This window comes from Furipterus horrens, unplaced genomic scaffold (assembly GCF_987537825.1).
Source record: "Furipterus horrens unplaced genomic scaffold, mFurHor1.1.pri manual_scaffold_2, whole genome shotgun sequence".
Taxonomy (NCBI): Eukaryota; Metazoa; Chordata; class Mammalia; order Chiroptera; family Furipteridae; genus Furipterus; species Furipterus horrens.
Genome location: NW_028327172.1, coordinates 188,747,381 through 188,770,061, shown reverse-complemented (window position 1 = coordinate 188,770,061; position 22,681 = coordinate 188,747,381).

Here is a 22,681-nt window from a genome sequence, read left to right as displayed (position 1 = left end):
AAAAGGAGCAAAGCTATCCTACCTTTGATCAAGAGAAAGTGCACTTCTGCAGAACTCTAGAATTGATAGTGGCTTTGTGTATTGCCATAACATAGATGGTTTAATGGAGGAATTGGGAATTCCAATCTATAACGCAACTGAATGGTGACTGTTCATCGATAGCTCAAAGTGGAGCTTGAAGTGTGTCTCCCTCCACATGGCAATTTATTTGGTGCAGTCCCAATTGGCCATTCAGTTTGACTTCGTGAAGAGTATGAAGACATAAAGAGAGTCATTGATCTGTTGCAATATCACAAGCACAATTGGATCATCTGTGTTGACCTTCAAATAGTCTGCTTCCTTCTTGGTCAGCAAGGTGGATACACCAAGTATCCCTGGTTTCTGTGAATGTGGGACAGCAGAGCTCATGAGAAGCATTGGGTGGAGTCAAATTGGCCTCCAAGATCTGACCTCCAACCTGGTGATCCAAACATTCTACATGAGCCACTTATTGACAGAAAGAACATTGTATTCCCACCTCTCCACATAAAACTGGGTCTCATGAAGCAATTTGTTAAAGCTTTGCTAACTGAAAGAGAATATTTCAAGTATCTCATTTTGGCATTTTCTAGTCTGTCATTTGAAAAGATAAAATACCTTAATGTGTATGTTTGGTAGCAGAACTTCACTACTTATACACAATTTAACTTACAATAACAATATATAGCCTTTATATGAATAAAATGCCTCTAAATAAACAGTATATTCAGGTAATTTTTACTTTATTTTCTTTTGTATGTACATTTTGCATGATTTTGGGGACAAAGGGAGGGTATCTTGTACCATAAAACATTGATGTGACAGAGAAAAACTGGGATAATCGTTACATTCAAATGCCAAAAGTTAGTCAAAAACAAGTTTCAGATCTAACTCAACAAAAATTGTGTTCCCCAGTGATATTAGAGGCAAGATCCATTTTTAAGTAGTTCCAGAATAACACTCTGGGACTAGACTTCAATTTACCCATGCAATCTATATGATTCTTAACTTGCTCCTCTATTTTGCCTTATTCCCTGAGACTCGTTCTCATTGGTAGCATACACTTGAACCTGAATCCTGTTGTTATTCTCTTTGCCCAGGGAGTGAAATCCACCTATGCATAGCTTTCAGATTCCTGGGTTAGAGTTCCCATTCTTATAGATAACCCTGGTACAACTCTATATATCAACGTGGACACTTGACTGCTTCTTGCTCTTCATCCTCATAAGGATATGCCCTAATCATCTGTTTGAACACACAGTTATTGATACTAGATTTACTAAGATGCGCAGTATCAATCTTCTCTGAGACAGATTTGTTGTTTACACTTCCTGATGTCCATGTCCTCCTACCAGTATCTGGATTTATTTCTTATCATGTGTGCCCAAAGCCTACCTCTACTTCCCAGTGTCTTCTAGGCTCTTCCACATCACTGCTGCCGCCTGGGCTATTCTTAGCTCTTCCCACTTCACCCCATCTGCCTCACATCTGAATACACACTATTGTTTGCAAACTGAATCATCAATGAAGTCCATGTCTGAAGTGTTCAACAAGTATGAGGACTCACAAATCAGTTTACAATCAGCTGAAAAATAGAGCTCAATGCTAAGACTCTGAACAGTAGGCATCAGGAACAAAGTTTTTGCTTTCATTTTTTTAATATTTAAGGCATGATCAGATGATCATATTAACAGAGCAACATTCTAAAATAAAAAACCACCCAAAAACTCCAGACCTGTTCATAGAGCATAAAGGGCTTTAAAAATTATCTAAATCAATTCCCTGTCTCCTACTCTGGTGTTCCTTTAACGATTACATAGCAATTATTGTGTTGCATTCTAATGAAAGCAATATGGTAAGCAATGCAGAGATAACTTTATTTTGTTAGTGAAAGTAAATATGACAATTAAAATGTTGGCTCATTTCCCTGACACCTTTTATTGTTGTGAAATTATCATCACATTACCATATTATACTTATAATGAAGCAAAGTCCCTGAATCTTCCTCCCCAAAGTTAGAATTTTATTGGCTCTGTCCTAATCCTGGCTCTCCCAATTTTTAGCTGTTTCTTTTTGGGAATATCTCTTCACTGTTCTCGGCTTCATTTTCATTACTTGCAAAATAAGTACAATGATAGTGCCTTGTAGAATTGTTAACGAGGATTAAATGTGTTAATACATGTAAAAACAATTCCAAGGGAGACTTGAACATAGTGGGCACTAAAAAAGTGTTAGCTAGATTAAAAATTAACACATTCAATTTTTAAACCTGGCACATTTTTTTAATGAACTCTTTGCCACTGATAGAGAAAAAGTCTTTCTACAGCTAGAGGTAAAAAGCTTAAGTGTTAAAACATTAGGGAGTTAACACTTTGGGGTAAGTTTTAATCAACGTGAAAATGAAAGCACTAGACAATTTGCAGTTTCTTTTTTTATTGTATTTCTTTGTTTTATTTTTCTCATTTTTTAAATTTTATTGTTGTTCCATTACAGCTGTCCCAGTTTTTCCCCCATTGCTCTCCCTTGCCCTGCCCACCCCCAGATGGAGTTCCAAGGTCAAGGTACCTAAAAAATTAAAGAAAGTGCAACTGCGTGGGGAAAGTTAGCGAAAGAGGATGCTGGTGTCCCAGAGACCAACTTTAAAGACTTTGCAATGTGTTGAAGGAAGTCATGGAGAGGACATGATTATCAGAGGAGACTCTGAGCTGGATCCTGGCATTTGGAGGCTCCTCCGCCCCCTCCCCTGTCCTTGGAATGTGCCCTGAGCCCACCATCCCCACACTAGGAGCCCTGTCAAGGACAAAGACTTGAGAGAACAACGTGTTGTTGAGATGAGCTGGATTGAATACGTAACCAAGCTCAGTTAAGCTTCTATATAAATTTACAAGATTCTGGCCAACAGATATATGAGTAGTCACTTAAGTGTAGCTGACAAGAAGGAGCCACTATGCGAATCAACCCGGTTTTGTCGTCGAAGACCTCATGTTATTGCTGGCGCTGGAATGAACTCCACTGTGTGATCAGGGTACGTCTGTCTTTCCTGTTTGACTGCAGACACACACGAAACCTGCACCTGTGGTCCCGCTCCAGGTTGAGGGGGCTGCAATAGGCATGAAGCCCAGCTGTGAACTATCTGGGCAGCCAATACTAAGAAAACTGGCAGCAAGATGGATGTGGGGCTGAGCCAAGGACATCTACATTTTGTACTGCTGGCCTCGAGCTAAAAACCAGATGCAGGAATGGATGGATGAGAGTAAGGTCCTAAATGGGGCCAAATGGTCATGCTTGACAGGGAAGTGCAGAACGTACCAGACACCAAGCAGACTGTTCCCAGGGAGCTCTGTATGTGGGCGCACATAACTGCTCTCCCTGGTGAGTATAAGCCAGTAATTTGTGGAGGGGTTTATGGATATGACTAATCCGTGCTTCACTTTGTATTTTCAAACTGTTCCACCTCTGGGCAGCTCATATGGCTTTAGTCTCTAAGTAAAATACATTTCTCCAGAAAGGGGAAAAATTTCCCCTTTCCAGTTTCATGATTTGTGCCTAATTCTAATTTTACATGTTTGATAAGTATGCCTAAATGTTCTCCCCAGCTATTTATAATTTATAAACTTCTATCTAAAGATCTTCCAATCATTAATGCTGATTTTTATATATCAAAATACAGACAAAAAAAAAAGAGAATGATATAACATCCAGAGTTTTCACACTCAGCTTTATTAAATTCTAACATTTTCTCAAAATTGATTCAGAATTTATTTAATAGAAATAAAATATTATAGATATTATTGAAACTTCCTGAGTACTCTACCATAACTGTCTTTCCTTCCCTAAAATTAACTATTATATTAAATTTGATCATTCTTTTTCTATGCATATTATGTATTATTTTTGCATATGTATTCAAAATAAATGGCATTGTTTATTATGCTTTTAACATTTAATATATAGTATCATCATGCTATTTGCTTTCTAAATTAACATTTTGAGAGTACTTATTGTTATACTCATGGTAATTAACTAACATCTAAAATAAACAATAAACAGCAACATAAGTTTATTTCTGCTTCATGCAAGTTCCAATGTTGTGTAGCACTTAAAATCTCTGGTAGAGTTTCTTCAAGTAATGACTCAGGGATCTGAACTTCTTTTATCCCATGACTCTTCTTAAACTCCTGTCTTTCTTGCCTCACTGAAGTTATGGGAAAGAGGGAAAGTAGGGAAAGTACACTAGGTATTTAACCATCTTGGCCAAAAAGCAGCTTATAATATTATTCTTGATAATCTACTGCTTGGGACATGTCACACAGTCACTCTTAACTGCAAGGGAGTTTCTGAGAATCAAAAACAACACCAAATGGTTTCAGAGCATTAATTAGGAAGTGGTGCCATTAATTGTCTGCTTTAATTTTTAGAGATCTGTCTGCTGTTTATCAATGTACTACATAAGCAATGAGCAGACATGAACTAGCTTCACAATATGTTAACTTTCTGATTAGTAAGAAAATATACCGAGGCTTCTCTTTTCATTCATACACCCCCTGTATAACTTTATTCCATTCATTTATTAAAGATGTATTTTTATGTCCTACAATATACCACAATTTTTTCTATGATCTGTCACAGATATTATTCCTAGAGGAAAACACAACCTAGCAGGGAAACTATATCCAGCCAACCATAGAACTATGGGGAAAATGTTCAAATACAGGTTTTAACAGAAGGCTGCAGCAACTGAAATATTAGATATAAGTACACCTTGACTTTTCCAAGGATGGGGTGGGCAGAGAAGCACTGTAGAAAAAGAATCCAGCATGAAAAATGCTTGCTTCTGTTTATACAGAAAATTGGAGCAGTTCAGTATTTAAGTATCACGTACCTGATAATGAGGGAGGGGTTCAATGAAAGGAAAACAATGAAAATAACATAAGTAGGAGATAGGATCATAGTTTCTTATATCCTCAAGAAAAAAATATGAACCAGATTGCAAAAGCCAGAGATTCTTTAAAAATGCTTCATTCTTTGTCATATAAAATTTCATATTTTTGGATACTGAAGGAAAAGTCTACTATGCGGTATTTATTATTTTTCTTTCCCATAATTAAAAATGTTCTAGCTCTTTCATAATAATTGAATAGAAATTTTTGGGAAACCATAATCATTTGAGTTGATTATTAAAGTGATACAGTGACATTTTAGTAGTTATAAAATTACTTACTAATTTTCTGAATAAAAAAAAGAATAATCAATACCAGAAGTGTTCTTTACTGTCCTCTAGGTGTCAGGATTTTTATTATGCAGACAATTTAATGAACAAAATGATGTTCCTTGGTTGAAATGAGAATAGAATCCATTTTTGAACTAGATGCTAAAATGACTCACGTGTTTTATTAGAAAATTTAACTTTTAGTAAATATCATAGCTGTTTTAAAAGAAGAGATTAAGAATAACAGAATTGATACTTTTTTTTTTTTTTGGACTGGTGAAAGGGATAATGAGTTATTTAGAATAAGAGATATTTGGAGTTAACTGAACTGAAATTATACATAATAGATGTGTGGTCTTCTGCATATAGTACAATATTTTTAAAAATCCTGTGATACAGTGAGGCCACAATAAGTGAACTGTGATATAGAGAGGGACTACTGTACAGTTTCTATTTATCTCACTATTTTTTGCCTTAAAATGAGAGTACTGGGTTAGATTATTAAATATCCTCCTGACCTTAACAGTCAATAAGTCTAAAAGAGTGCTTGGCAACATGCTTTTTTTCTTTTTTTAATACATCAATTGGTTGCCTCTCACATGTCCCTAACTGGGGACCTGGCTGGCAACCTAGGCATGTGCCTCGACTGGTAATCGAACTGGCAAACTTTCAGTCCATAGGCTGGTGCTCAGTCCACTTAGCCAAACCAATCAGGGCACCATGTGCTTTTGATATGATGTAACTGTCAGAAAAAATTATTATAACTCTGGCAATGATGTGACATTATACACATCTTCAATGATATTTTCATAAGTATATATGAAGCTTTGTTGATGCTTGCATTATTTACACATTTACTTAAGCTCCTTGGAAAATTAAAAATGAACATTTTCTTAACTCAGTACTAGGTACAGTATAACTTCAGAGAAATATTGAGAAAATATTAGATAGACTTCTGGGAGACTCTTGACGACTATTGTAGGAAGCCACCTAAGGGCTAACCCCAAAGAAATGAATATGAAACAACTGGAAATAAATGGGAATATATAAAATAGGAAAGTGTAATAATAAACAACAAAAAATAAAAAAGATTCAAAATCTAACGATAGATTTCTCATACACACTCACACACATACACATACACACAGGCTTCCGTTTGATCTCTTAAGTCTGCAGAATATTGCCATGATACTTAATTCCTTGCTGGCTTACTGCCCTCCTTGTGATTGTATCATAAATAGCACCTGATGAATCTACCAATCACAATTTTTCACACTGTTAACACTGCTTTGCAGCCCACGAATTGTGCTTACTCACCTGCAGGTTGCTAAAGAGAGATTCGAAATTAAGATAACTGGTTATTCTCTCTTTGAACTTAAATAATTAATTTGTTAAGTTCAGATTTCAATGATTGGCTTTTCTATTCTAAAACTGACTCACTTACCACTTTCCCTGTTGTTTACCCATGTTTTTATTTTGTTTTTCCCATTCAAAATATGTTGCCTTTTCCTTTTTAACTAAGAATTATTTTTTGTCTAATCAATTGCTGCAGTTCTAATGTTTCTAGTTCCTAGATATAAAACAAATGCCACAACAAAATAATGTGATACTAAGAGTTATCTAAAATTTTAGAATATATTTTTCTTCATCTTTTAGCTCTTTACTGATAATTTATAAAATTCGTATTCATTCTTTTTGAAAAAGGAAAATTCATTTTCTCTAAAAATAAACTTTCAAAATTGTTCATTCTAATGTTGGTTTAGTTAAAATTTTTTATGCGCCCTGACTGCTGTGGCTCAATGGACTGAGCGTCGGCCTGCGATCCAAGTGTCGCTGGTTCGATTCCCAGCCAGGGCACATGACTAGGTTGCACGTCAGGTTCCCAGTTGGGGGCGCGAGTGAGAGGCAACCACATAGTGATGTTTCTCTCCCTCTCTTTCTCCTTTCCCCTCTTTCTAAAAATAAATAAATAAATAAAATTGTTTAAAAAAATAAAAGAGGCTTAATATTTTTTAAAAAATTTAATGAGATGGAATCTAAATAATTTGTAACTGAAACTCCAGACCTCAAAATTAATTAATTTTGGGAAAAAATAAGGCATTTCTTACTTGACTAATGGAAGACTCATTGTCTTATATTGGTTGATATAAGCAGTACTTTATACAGTTAATCATTTCCTTTTTCTTCATGTACTTTCTTCCCTTGATTCTCAGGACCCTCATTCTCCTGCTTTTCTTCCTACCTGCTGTTTCTTCTTGGTCTCTTTCTGGTTCCTTTCTGCATACTCCAACATCAAAATTGTTGGTGATATTATGAGATTCATGGCATTAAATACTCTCTTAGTTTGCTAGGGCTGCCATAGCAAAATACCACAGACTGTGTGGCTTAAACAATAGGTAGTTATTTATTTCAGCTCTGAAGATTGGAAGTCCAAGATCAAGGTGTCAGCCTCCAGAACTGTGAGAAAGTAAGGTACGGAGGCTTCTCTCCTTGGCTTGTACATGGCCCTGGTCCTGCTGTATTCTCATGTGGCCTTCCTCTATGTCCCAGTATTCATAGTGTCTTTTCCTTTTAATATGGATACCAGTTATATTGAATTAGGGTTCTACCCATATAACCTCATTTAACTTTAATTACCTCTTTAAAGGGACTATCTCCAAATACAGTCATATTGAGGGCATGGCTTCAACATGTGAATTTGATGGAACACACAATTAAGTTCATAACAAATCCTCTGCATATGGATGACTTTTAATTTTATATCTCCAGCCAAGACCTCTCTCTTGAAATAGTTTTATCCACAGAGATCCAATTTACATGACCAAAACTGACAGATAACACAAACCCCCTTTCCCAGACTGTTTCTCCACATCCTCACTCTCTCAGACAATGGCAACTCCTCCATCTGCTCAACTAAGAGACTTCACAATCTTAATTTCTCTCTTTCTCTCACACCCCATATGCAATCTGTCAGAAAGTCCTGTTAACTTTTGCTTCAAAACATACCCAGAAATGACCACTTGTTATCACCTTTCCTACTACGGTAACTTCCCACCTGGATTAGGACATAACTCCTTCCATGTTTACCCTCTAGCAGCCTGTATTCTAGAGCAGCTACAGTGATTCTCTTAAAAAAGCAAGTCAGATTATGCTGTTCTCCACGTCAAATCCTTGCACTGGCTTTTCATCTTACTCATAATATCCCCTTTAACTCTCTAACTCATCTTCTGTCGCTTGCTGTCTCTCACTCTGCTCTAGCATCACTAGCCTCCCCAAACATACCAGGCACATTCCCACTTCAGTAGTTATATGCTTGCTATTCCTGACTGGCAATGTTCTTCTTCAGAGATCTACATGGCTCACTCCATCACCTTTTACTCAAATGTCTCCTTTGGAACAAGCTCTTCTCTGACCACTGCTTCTTAAAGTTTTAACAAATACATTCATCCCCGGATTCCTATTTCAGTTCCCCAGTTTGCCTTTTATTTTTCCTATTACTGTCTCAATATAGAGTATGCATTACACATTTGCCTTGCTTATGGTCCATCTCTTTTCTGGAATATAAACTCCAGGGTGATAAGAATGGATTTTTATCTGTTCGGTTCACAGCTGTATACTCAATATTTAGAATAGTGCTTGGTTCACATTAGACATTCAATAAATATTGCTGAATGTATTTATGTATTTACCCAAGAATTCAACAAATATTTGTTGTGTATCTACTTTGTGCCAGAGACATTTATAGATAAGAGGTATGCATTGGCTGAGTTAAAGGAAATGTTTGTCTTCCTTAGAAAGCTTCAATTTAATGATTTTACTGTAAGAATGCATATGATAGTAAAAACACAGAAATCTCAGCCACAGGAAATGCTGAACCACTAGGAATAACAGGTATTATGAAGCTGGAAATAGAAATGGAAGTCATTTGTGGCAACCTACAAGTATTTCTGTATTTTGGCTCCTCTCCAGGTGTGGAGATCTTCAATCACGTGTGGTCTTCACTCAAGTGTTTCTCCTTATCATTACTCAATCACCATCTTGGTTACTTTGGCCTTTGGGGGAGCTCTCTGTTATCTGTTCACAAATATTTGGATTTCTCACTCTATGCTCTGCCTATTGGCTCTGTCACATTATGCTGTGTGACCAACAAGATGCCTTTTCTATATGTTGTTCTTTTGAAAAAAATCTGAAAAATGAACACAGTGTTACCAAAGTTAAGACATGTTATAGATAAGTGGCCTAATGATATATAAAAGAAGACTTAAAACAGTATTTGGCACATAGTAAATACTAACTAAACTTTATGTTTTGTTTTTAATTCATAGTTTCTACTTAAGAAGATGGCTTATTCAAAGTGCATGCTGCTCTCTGTTTTATCATAAGCCGTCAACTTCATGGCACACCCTCTAACTCATAAATGTTTAATTTCTGGACTTTTTGCCCAAGGCTTCAGAATAATTTCTTAACAATTACTTTCAGCTTCACTGAATTTAACATAAAAATTAGACAAGAATTTGTTTCACTGGCTTATATGCTTATCACTTCATTTTGTGTCTTAATTTCTTCTTTCTTGTGTTGATGTTTTGTTTTGCTGTAGTAATCTGTAGATAATTCTTGCTGAAAAGATCTGTGGGGCAAGTTTTTTGTAGTACTTTTATGTCTAAAAATAACTTTATATTGCCAAAACAACTGAATGCTGATTTGTGAGAGTGTAGTATAAACACTTCAAAGTAATTTTCACTCAGAATTTTAAAAACATTGCTTCATTGATTTTTCTGATGCACAGCTTAATAAATGTGTTTGTTTTTCTCTTGTTATAAAAGAACTTCTGGTACTAAATTTGTTGTAAAAATGACAAATTATTCTCTTTTCTATATAGATAATATAATGTCTTTTTCTCAAGAGAATTTGGATTTTTTTTTCTTTTCCATGATACTCTGGAAATTCACCAGAATATGACTAATTAATTCAGTTTAATATTCAATGAGCTTGTTCAATCATAAAACTAATAACTTTTGCCATTTCTGGGACATTGCTATTTCTTTTATTCTTTGCTCACCTTTTTATTTTATTTTTTTATGAAACTTCTGGATCTCTTTTAAATGACTCTTAATTTTGTTCTTTGCAATGCAATCTTGATAATTACTTAGTTCTATCATCTGCCTTGCTAATAAAATTTTTATTTGTGTCATTCAATGCATTCATCAAATTTTCTTTTAAATTTTTCATTTATTACATTTCAGTTTCCCAGAACCTTAGTTTTTAATTTTTGTCATTGTTCACTTTTATTTTTTCCTAACAGTTTGTTCTTTTTATAGGGTATTCTGTATATACTTAAATCTTTCTCAAGCTATTATATTTGCTTTAAAGTAGTCTTACTTTCCATGATAATTTAGTTTTCTGCTCATGAAATTTATTCCTTTTTCTTCATTATATTGATTTTCCTTAAAGATTTGTTATCTTTGATTATCTGTGTAATTTATATATATTCATACTCATATTAAATAGTATTTTATTTCTTAAACCCAAATTAGAATTGTTCTGCTGTTCTGCTATGGTTATTACATTTCTGATTCTGGAAGGGAAGGAGCCTTGTAACTTTTAAATATTCCAACCTGTATCTATTCAGCTTAATATATAGAAGTGACTTTATGAGTGGAAAAAAATATTTGGTTGCTTACCATGTTGGATGATTTAGGTTTTATCTCCAAGAGGGAAAATGATTTTATGGATTGAATTTCTTTACTCAGAAATTACTAATTTCTTAAAAATTAATGAATTGAACTGTCACTGTATCATTTCAATAATCAGCTTTTTCAAATCCCTCTTAAAATAATTGGAAGCATTTCAATGACAATGAAATGAAAAGGATAGGTCAGTAATGTTTTGATCTACACTTAGTAACTGTGACTATGCATTTAATATAGGGCTGGGAAAAAAAGTTTTTATTTCCAACAAAATCCCCTACTTTCTTTTTCGAGTCTGGTTCTTGTTTAGCTGAAAGTTGAGACATATTCCTCCTACCTTCTTCCTGTCCTCCTCCCATTGCCCCGCTCCTGTCACCACTGCAAACTCAGTTATATTCAGTTCTCCCTGAAATGCTACCATTTCCTTTACCGTCATCAGCTGTATAACTTGAAGCCTTTGCTTGTGTTTGCCCCCTACCCTACTCCTCTAAGTTCTTAACTCTGTAAATTCAAGGTCTAGCAGAAAGTATCAACGCTGTTAATATGGCTTCCCTGACACACCAGGGTAAGATGGAAAGTTCTAATTTCTAGTATGTTTTGCATTATAAACTGGCTATTTGAATGTTAGATTCTTTTTTAAATCTTTTATTGCTGTAAAATTCTAAACATATTTTTGAGTAAAAGATTGAGCCCTGTGGCTGTATGTTTAGACAAAAAAAAAAAAATGTTCACATGAATAATCACCTGGCTATTTGTAACACTTTTGTTATACATTTAATTCCCAGGTACTAAAAATTTAGTCTATGAAACAAGTAAGATAAAAAGTGTTGATATAGTAATTTACTAAAAAGTAACAGTAAAACCTCTACACATTGACAGAATTATGAATGGCAATTTTTAAAATGACAGTCTAAAGCAACATCTCACTGGTAACAACTTTAATAGCCATTTTCCTTGATTTGCTCCTACTCACAGTACTGCATTATGGGTCAGCCAGAGGTTGCAGCACTAGGAACACTTCCAGTTTTAAGAGCTGACCCTTTATTAGTTTCTGCTTTGGGGGCATAGGTCTCTTGTCCATAAAGGAAAAAAAAACAAACCTCTAATTCTAGCTTGTTCTAAAAATGTAAAGAGCTCATAACACAGGATAAATTCTAAATGCATTTAATTACATAGAAGAATTTGCAAAAATCATATAATTACCTCAACAGAGGTTAGAAAAAGTATTTTATGATGGCAACATTTTTTCATTATTGTGTACTGCTATAGACTATAGACTGTTATTAGACAATATGAATTTGAATTCTGTCTCTATCATTTACTGTATTTTTCGCTCCATAAGTTGCACTTTTTTTCCCCAAAAAGTGGGAAGGAAATGTCTGTGCATCTTATGGAGTATTTGCATCACAGACTGTGATGTGTATTACCTGACCTGTCAGCGGTGGAGGCAAGGGTTAAAAGAGGAAGCGGTGGGCCCACACAAAATCCCTGGGGACCCTTAAATGTCCCACTTTACTGCTGAATCTCAGGGTGTCTGGTCAGTATGAAGATAGTGAAGAAAGTGATATCAGTGATTGTAAGGAACTGAGCTTCATAAATTCTGACAGCGATGATGAGTTCTTGGGGTTCCCAGAAAACCAGAAGAGTACTTGAACCTTAAAGTGTTTCCTCATTTGTCAATGACAGTGATGATGGTTCTTAATACCACTGTTGACTGCTGTTCACTTTACATCGTTGAAATATTATTCTGTTATATTTTATTAAATATTTTAGTGCACCATTTGGTTCAGAATATTTTTTTCTTGATTTCGTCCTCTAAACCTAAGTGCGTCTTATAGTCAGGTGCATCTTTTTTGTTTTTTCCTTGTCTTTTTTTTTTAATATGCTTTATTGATTATGCTATTAAGTTGTCCCAATTTCTTTTCCCTTTGTTCCCCTACACCCAGTGGCCCCCCTCCCTCCAGTTGTCCCCCCCCTTAGTCCATGCCCATTTGTTGTGCATATAGTTCTTCTCAACATCCTCCTGTCTACTTCACTCCCTCCTACTATGCTTCTTAATTCCTGTACCATCTTCCTCCCTTTACCCACTTCCCTCTCCCCGCTGACCTCCCCTCAAAATGTTCCCTATACCTATAATTCTTTTCCCACTCTCGTGGCCTACTTAGTTTGCCTTTGTTTCAATTCCCTAGTTTCTGTTGTTGGTTGTTGTGAAACAGTGTTCATTTTAATGTTCATAGTTTTGATCCTCTTTCTCCTAACCAAGTCCCTTTAACATTTCATATAACAGTGGTTTGGATCTGATGAACTCCTTCAGTTTTACTTTGTCCTGGAAGCACTTTCTCTGTTCTTCTATTCCGAATGACAGCTTCGCTGGATAGAGTAATCGTGGTTGTAGGTTTTTGCTTTTCATTCCTTTGAATATTTCTTGCCAGTCCCTTCTTGCCTGCAGAGTTTCTTTTGAGAAATCAGCTGATAGTCTTATTGGGATCCCTTTGTACATAATTCTCTTCTCTCTTGCTGCTTTTAAGATTCTTAATGTTTAATTTTTGACACTCTGATTATAATGTGTCTTGGTGTGGTCCTGCCTGGGTCCAGTTTTTTTGGAACTCTCTGTGTTTCCTGGACCTGTAAGTCTATTTTCTTTCCCAAGCCGGGGAAGTTCTGCTTCATTGTTTTTTCACATAATTTTTCAATTTCTAGTTCTTCTTCTTCACCTTCTGGCAACCCTATGACTCTGATGTTGAGCCGCTTATAGCTGTCCCATAGGTTTCTGAGCCTCTCCTCATTTTTCTCACTTTTCGTTTCCTCTCTCTTCACTGGTTCACTATTTGTTCCTCCCCTATGTTCTGATTTGTTGATTTGATCCCTGGTTTTCTTTTACTCACCACTGGTTTCTTACGTGTTTTCATTCATTTCAGCAGGACTAGCCTTCATTCCTTCCCCGTCTTGTTTAAGATTTGCTGTTAGATCTGTAATATTAGTATAACTAAAGCTCTGAACTGTGCCTCAGAAAGATTTCCTGTCTGCTGCTTCGTTAGATTAGATATTTGCTGGCTGGTCAGCTGCGTCACCAGGATCTCTATCATGATCTGTGCCATCCTGACAGTCCTGTGTTTACCTTTGCTTCCCAGGCGGGGCTGTCACACCTCCTATGCTATAGGGGGCAGAGACCCATGCACTCCTCACTACCGGGTGACCCTTCTCACCATACTGTGGCGCTTTGTGTGGGAGCAGGTGTCCAAGATGGATTCCTACTGTTCATTCTCCGCTGAGAGGTGGGGAGCCTCCTCCTCCTCTGTCCCCACGTCCTCCAGCCCTCACAGTCTGAGGCAATGGGTCTCTCTTCCCTGGCATTGGAATTGTGAGCTGACTAGTTTGGTCTACAACCAGGGATGTTCCCCACGCACTTCTCGCCTCCCCTCAAATATGGGTGTCTGTGCTTACCGCCATCCCGCCGCCGTCACCACAGCTACTGCTGCCAGCACAGCTTGACCTCTCTGTCCCGGTTTCACCCCGCCTATCCATCTGGATGAGCACCACTTCTTTATAACTTCATACGTTGGACTTCCATGTAGCTTTATTTTCTGGAACTTCTGGTTATTTCTGGTTTTGCAGTAGTTGTAGTCCTTCTTAGTTGTCGAGGGAGACAGAGCCTATCAGTCTAGGCCTCCATCGAGGCCAGAAGTCCCCACGTGCATCTTATAGTGCAGAAAATACAGTAATTTTGACCTTGAGTAAATTATTGAACTTGCTGTTTCACAGTTACTTCATCAGAAAAACAGAACTAATTATAGTATCACACTTTATAAGGTATTACAAGCACTAAATATATTAAGTATTTTTTAAAGTATTGGTAAAAAATAAACTTATAAAATGTTTATTATTCTTACTAATATAACATTAGTATTGTTAATAAAAGTAATAACTTGAAATATCTCTAGTAATAAGGCAGAGTATATAATGTAAAACAAGAAATTATAAATTTGTCTAGGTAGAGTTATCCTTAAACAAGAAAAGAATACCCTTGTAATCACTTAAATACTGTAAACAGTAGAATTAATAGAAATAGTAATTTGAGAAGTAATTCAAAAGAAGTATAAATATATAAAAATAATAAAATATGAATTCATTTATTTAAGATAACATAATTTACAAAAATGTTATAGCATGATGTTTAAATGATAAAAATAAAAAGAAGTAAAAATATACTTGTCATGACATAAGTTTTAACCTCAACAGTTCACATTATAATATATGAATTAGAAGAGCTAAGAAAAAGCAAGTAGTAAAAGACATTTTTCATGTAGCAATTAAAAATCTGTTTAATAACTGACTTTTATATAGCTGGAAATGCAAGACTTTTTTTCAGATAACATAATAAACCCCTAGAGAATAAATTTGTATGCAAAAAATTAAGTGAGACCATTTCCACTAACACAGATAATAATACCACTTAGGTTAATTAGTAGATTTACTGTAATAACAAAGTTTCACAATATTTTATAACCAATAAATTAATATAGTACCTAATCTATAAGTTAAAGTGTAAATGTTTTCAAAGGTAATAATAGTGTGGCTATCTTACCAAAATTCAAACTGTACTAATAGTGATTGTAATAAAAATATACCAAGTTACAAATGAAAGTTTATACTTTGATCAGTAATAAAATGAATAAATTCTTGGGAGCTAATATTTTAGTGCATACTTGAAATTTGCTAAGAAAGTAAATCTTAAGTGTTCTCTATGCAAACACGTAAATGGTAACTTTGTAAAGTGGTGGACATGTTAATTAACTTGACTGTGGTAAACATTTCATAATGTATATTCATGTTGAATTATCATTATATGTGTTATATAATTGAATGTGTTATTTTCAATTATATATTACATATTGCACATTATATGTATAAATAATATTAAGTTAAATAAGAAAACCTGATCGATCAAACAAAATGCAAATTCCACAAATAAATTCAGAAAATAGTATATTGTGTGGTTATTTATATTTAAAAATAGTTCTTAAGGTACACTGTAGTAATAAATATTGTCCCAAAGTTTCTGAAATTGTATTTTTCCACAGCATTCATGACACTTAAGGTTAAACCTTTTTTAAACAGGAAACTGACGTATTATGTATCTATCTTAATACTACATTTTTGTGCATGTAATCAGGTAAGGCTTCACTTCTTTTTGTCCCTACTAGATAATAAATTGTCTCCACAGCATTTATCAACTAGGTTACCTTTTCTCACTTTTTCTGAAAGAAATATTTTATGCTGTTTATTTGGTTTTACTATTTTTCCTGTCTCTACATGAATCCCACTGTTTCGTGAACTGAATACACCTGTTTCAATTAGGTCTTGGTAACTCAAAGACAAGTGCTCCATATTCTCCCCTTTGTTTTTCTTCTTCAAAATTTTCTTGTCTTTTCTTTATTTTATTTTTATTTTTTTATTTTTTATTTTTTTGTTCTCCACTCTTGCATTTGAGTTTTAGGATTAGTTTCTTAAAATCTACTACAAATGTTGGAATTTTGATTCAAATTGATTATATTTCTTAGAGTGGCTACAATTCACATCTTTATAGTTATTGAGTCTTCCCAGTCTCAAATATGGTATATTTTCCATTTATCTAGGTCTTATTTTATGTCCATTTATAATGTTATATAGATACTTTGTAAAGCTCTTACGCATCTCTTTTTCAGTTATTCTTGGGCACATTATAGATTTTGCTATAGTTATTGTAATGAAGTAATATTCCTATTATGTTTTCTTATTAGAACTGCTGTGTTTAGTAATACTGCTAACATTATTTAAATGTTGTTTGATCTTTAGTCCAGCAAGCTGTCTTAACTTTCTTACTATATTTTTACATGCTTGGAGATGCTTTTGGGTTTTCTTTCTAGATAGACTTTCTATGTGGAAATAAGGAAATTTTAGTTCCTTCCTTTTCTAGTTTTCTATTATCCAATAGAAATTGCAATATCTATTGCAATATAATACCTCTGTTATAATGTTGAATATTCATATTTTGATGGAAGTGTTTCTTTATCACAATTAATAACTTTTCATGTATGGTTTTAAAAAACTTTATAATTATATATTCATATCTAGCAACATTTTTCTTTCATTTTTCTTCTTTGTCCAGCAAATAGCAAAGAAAAAATATCCAATATTCACTTACTAAACACTGAATGGTATATTATATGTACCTACCTATTATTTCTAGGGTTGTATTTTTTTTTTTTTACCTTTAAGTCCTTAGTTCAATTGAAACTTATTTTAGCAAAAAGTATAAGGAAATGCTTACACAGTATTATTTTCCAAAGAGACAATTTTTATTATTTTCTGGAAAACTTGTTATTTATTCATTAATTTAAAACATTAATTTAACTATATCTTTGACTTCTGACCAAGATGGAGGTGTAGACAGACATGCTGCATCTCCCTCCACAACTAAGAAGGAATACAACTACCTCAAAACTAGAAACAACCAAAAGTTCCAGAAAATCAAACTGCATGGGAGTCTAGCAAACAAAGATATAAAGAAGAAATACTCATCCAGACAAGTAGGAGGGGTGGAGAAGACGCGGTGTGGTGGCGGCAGCAACATCGGAAGAAGCGGAGGCAGTAGCAGACAGGCAGAAAGAGCAGTCACACATTTTAAAATCAGGAGGGAAACCTGGGGAGCATTCCCAGCTCCTTATCGGACCCAGCAGCTGATGTTTCCCAGCACCGGGAAAAATCAAGCCTCATTGCTTCTGACTGTGCAGACCAGTGGGGACTGGGGTGGAGACAGAAACTGCCGGTCTCTCAGCAGAGTCCACTTGTTTAAAGAGCCCCCATGGTCCTAGAATATCCGCAGACCCACCCACTCTGGGAACGATGACCAGGGCAGCAGCTAGAGGAGCGCCAGTCCAGTGCAGAAGTGGGAGAGGTGCCTGGAAAAAGAGTGAGTGCTGGGCAGGTGGCATTGTTCACTCTCGGACCCCTCCCACACACACACAGCACCACAACGTGGTGAAACAGGTCACCCTGTACTGAAGAATCCCTAAGGCTCCACCCCTTACAACATAACAGGAGCGGCAGCTCTACCTGGGACGTGGAGGCAAACAAACACAGGAGCCTGTCAGAATGAGGAGACAGAGAAGTATGGCCCAAAAGGGGAAATGGATCAAGTTTCCAGTGGGAGAACTAAGTGATGAGGAGATAGGCAACCTAACAGATGAGGAAATAGACAACCTAACAGATGCAGAATTCAAAGCACTGGTGATAAAGATGCTCACTGGCTTGACAGATATGCTTGAGTATGGCAGACACATAAGGGAAGACGAGAAGGCTAAGCTAAGTGAAACAAATGAAAATCCATACAAAACCAATGGGGAAGAGAAGAAAATCGGGGTTCAAATCGATGATTTGAAATATAAGGAAGAAAAAAACAGTCAACCAGTGCAGAATGAGGAAGCAAGAATTCAAAAAAATGAGGAAAACTTCCCAAATTTTGCGAAGGAGATGGACATACAGGTCTGGGAAGCACAGAGGGTCCCAGGAGAGCTGGACCCAGAGGGGACCACACCAGGACACATTGTGACTGAAATGCCAAAGGTGAAAGATAAAGACAGAGTCCTGAGGGCAGCAAGAGAGAGGCAGAGAGTTTCCTACAGGGGGTTGCCTATGGGACTATCAGCTGATTTCACAGAGGACACTTTGTAGGCAAGAAGGGACTGGCAAGCGGTATTCGATGTGATGAAAGGCAACCTGCAACCAGGATTAGTCTATCCAGCAAAGCTATCGTTTAGAATGGAAGGGCAGATGAAGTGCTTCCCAGTCAAAGTGAAGCTAAAGAAGTTCATCATCACCAAGCCATTATTATATGAAATGTCAAAGGGACTTACTCAAGAAAAAGAAGATCAAAACTATGAACACCAAAATGACAACAAACTCACAACTATCAACAACTGAATCTAAAAAATGAAAACAAAATCCAACTAAGCAAACCAGAATAGGAACAGAATCATAGGTATGGGGATCACTTGGAGGGTTATCAGCTGGAAGGATGAAGGGGAAGAAATGGGGATATGGTGCAGGGATTAAGAAGCATAATCATTGGTACAAATAGACAAGGGGAAGTTAAGAATAATATAAGGAAGGGTGAAGCCAAAAAACTTATATGCATAACCCACGGACATGAACTAATGGGTGTGGGACTTCTGGAGGGAAAGAGGGTACTGGGAAGAGGGGAGCAAAGGGGATAAAAATTTGGAACTACTGTAACAACATAATCAATGAAATATACCTTTAAAAAATTTAACTATATCCTTAATTTTTTATACAGATGTTAACTTACTTCTGGGAATTCAGGTTGAGTTTGGGTTGGTATTTATTTACTCTTTATTTATGGTAAAGCAGCTGTTTTATAGTACTTCCAAACAATTATTATCACCTTTCTTTCACATATATTCAACCTAGTATATCCATTCACATAAGATTTTAAGCTAACTTGAGGACAAATAATAATGAACTAATTATCACTGCAGAGTTGCATACTTGCTAGGCACACAATAGATGCTCTCAATAAAAATAAGCAAGAATAAATGAAAATGAACTTTAGTTACTTTCTTAAATCATAAAATAAAATAATTATTTTTTTTATTTTAACAAAATCTCTATTAGTCCTCTCTTTAAAGTATGCCATCTATGTACATTAAAACTACACAGTGTCTCTGACATAGCTTGTTAAAAACAACTGTAGTCTATGCATTTTTGTCTGAACTTGATATTTACAAGAATAAATAAATAAATAGGACTAATTTGAAAGTAAAATCATTATTGTCAAGTTTGATCCCAATTCAAAATAGAATTTAAAGGTGTCTTCTATATTACAGTTAATAAGAATATTTACTAAGAATATGTGTAAGAATATGTCTTGATCTTGATACACTTTCATCCTGGTTGGGTGATAATTTTTATGATTTTCCTTTGGTCCCCTGAAGAGTTATCAGAAGATAATAAAAGTAGGAATGATCAAGGTCTCTCAGAAACAGCTTTAGCAAAAAATGGAAATTCAGTTGAATCTTGAAGGAAGGAAAGTCTTAATTAAGAGGATTGGTTTGGGGAAAAAACAAGCAACTTCACAGAGAAAGTAAATATTGGCTTTTTTTAAGCCATAATAAGTCCCACACTGTATCTTGATCTGGTGATTTTTTAATTTTTTCAATTATTTACTTATTTCTTATTATTTTGAATTTATTTATTTCCCCAAAGGTTCCAAAATTATTAAAGACAGCTTACACACTGTATATATTCAGTGCAACATATCTGTTTTTAAATTAGTGAAGTGTGACAAAGGAAAATTAAATTTAGAATTCCCAATCATCAGGGAGAAATGTAATATATCAAAATGCAGGTCATTAAGATCTTACATAATTATTTTTTTGGGTTTGAGTACAAAGATAGCAGCTTCCCTTTAGTGGGCTTCAGATAGTAAGTTGTGTATTACTCTTCTGTCTATCTACCTATATTGCCCATGAGAAAAACACATTCCAGGGTCACAAGCATGAGCTGTCCAAGAGGGACACCGTAGAACCAGAGGAACATCATCTGCACATGACTGCAGATCTTACATAATTATTAAAGCTGAATGATACCTACATTATGAGATTCCCATTGGACAAAGCAAATAGAGAAATTAATGAATTTTAGGATTCCTATTGCCAATAAGGCATACACTATGCAGGAAATGAAACAATTTCCAGAATACTAGGATCTAGGAAATTTTTTCTCCCATAGATCTTCATACATAAGATGCTGATTGATACAGTGGCCTTTATCCTCAATAATGTCCCAATAATAGATGTGATAATGACTGTTTTATGGCTTCTTGTAGTGTGTTTCCATGTAGGTGGAAGGCATAATTTAAAAGCTAAATTAGTGAAATCGATCTAAACTGGGGCATGCTAAACATTAGAATTCAAGTATTCAAAGTCAGAGATAGTTTTCCTTAATGCTAGGATAAAATGTTGGCTCTTTAGCAGACATTGTTAAATAAAACCCTGGTTGTTATTCAAAAACAGTTTTTGGGATTTATGACCAACCAGAGAACATATATACCAATAAAAGATTTGTAAGTTAAACAACCCACTGAACAACAGTGTAAATACTTCTTTTATTAATTAAATTTGGCTAGCAAGGCTGACAATTTGCAACCTACAATAGATAGATCAGTTGACAAATTCCGTGTGGAATAGGACTCTGTATGTTGTCTTTTTCACCATTGTATCTCCAGCTTTTAGCATAGTGTCTGGGAATAAATGTTCAATAAATATTTGAGGAAAAAAAATGAATGAAGTAAACATCCACACACATTATTCTACAGTTCAGCTTTTGCAAAACTTTGTGCAGAATGAAGAGGTACTCTGCTTCACCAAAAGCCTAAAGCCTAAATCTTATCTTTTAACCATTAAAAGAAGATCCATATGAATTTAAAAAGTAGACCTCACATACTTTTAAGAAAATTAAAAATACTGATTAAGGGCTAACATTGTTCCCAGAAGAAATAACCTCATTATTTAAAGATGTTGTGAGGCACAAATAATAAAATAAAATTAGAGGTGAGTGGAGCAGGGGAGAGAAAAATGTGGGGGGTGGGGAATGGGACAACTAATAGAAAGCAATTTAAAAATTTTCCAAAAAAAAGAAAATACATATGTATAACATCAAGATCTACATCTTTGTAAATATTTGTATAATTCTTTAGGCACCTTCCAAAAGTCTCTAAGTCCTGAGCTTTCCAATTATCTGATGCCTCCACATACCGTAGAACCTCGCACTAGTCTATGACCCCCTCTCCATGCTGTAGTTCCTTTGCTTGGGGATGTTAGAATAACCCCTCTTTCTTCTTGTTTTCTCTGTCTCTGTTTCCTCTCATTGGGATTTATGTTTCAAAACATAGGGTAGTTAGGCTCATAGATTCTGGCTTAAAATTCTGATTCCACCACTTATTATTTGTTTGTTATGAAACTAATTGCATTACTCTGATTTGTTCCTGGCATCATTATCTATAAAATGAGAACAATATATATCACATCTGTATTGTTACAAAGTTAAAAGCAATAATAGGTAATATACACAATAACCAGCATATAGAAAGTGACAAATATTAATTGTTCTTATAATTATTCTACCAGAACATTCTGTCTAAAATCTAAATGTGACCTTGACCGTTTCTACTTAAAACCCATAGTGATTTACAGAAACTCGAATCCGTATAGTACAGTATGTAATTTTATTTATAGCCTGGCTTCAGCTTCCCTTTGCATCTTCATCACCCACCATCCCTCCCTCCCTCCCTTATATTCTTCTCAGTCTTTTGAGGGTTCAACTATCCAAGCAGACCACAGTCTTTTAAGTCTACAGGATATGGCACAGTCTGTTTCCTTATTGTGGCATACTCCTTCCTCCCTGCTTTGGCAGAAAGATCTCTCCTCTGGAAACCATATCCTACTTCTCCCTGATAGAATTAACAGCCCTCTTGTCACCATAGCACTATCTCGAAATAGATATTTCATCCCCCCCATTTGTCTGTGAATTTCTCTAGGACAGGAGTCCTCTTTAAATGGTTTCTAAGTCCCAGAAAGTCTAGAACATCATAAAGATTAAATATATACTGTTAAATAAATGAACAAACACCTAGCTCAGGGCTTCCAGCTCAGCATGCGCTCAATAACATTTATCGAATTGCATTGATAGAATTTCATTTAATTCAAAC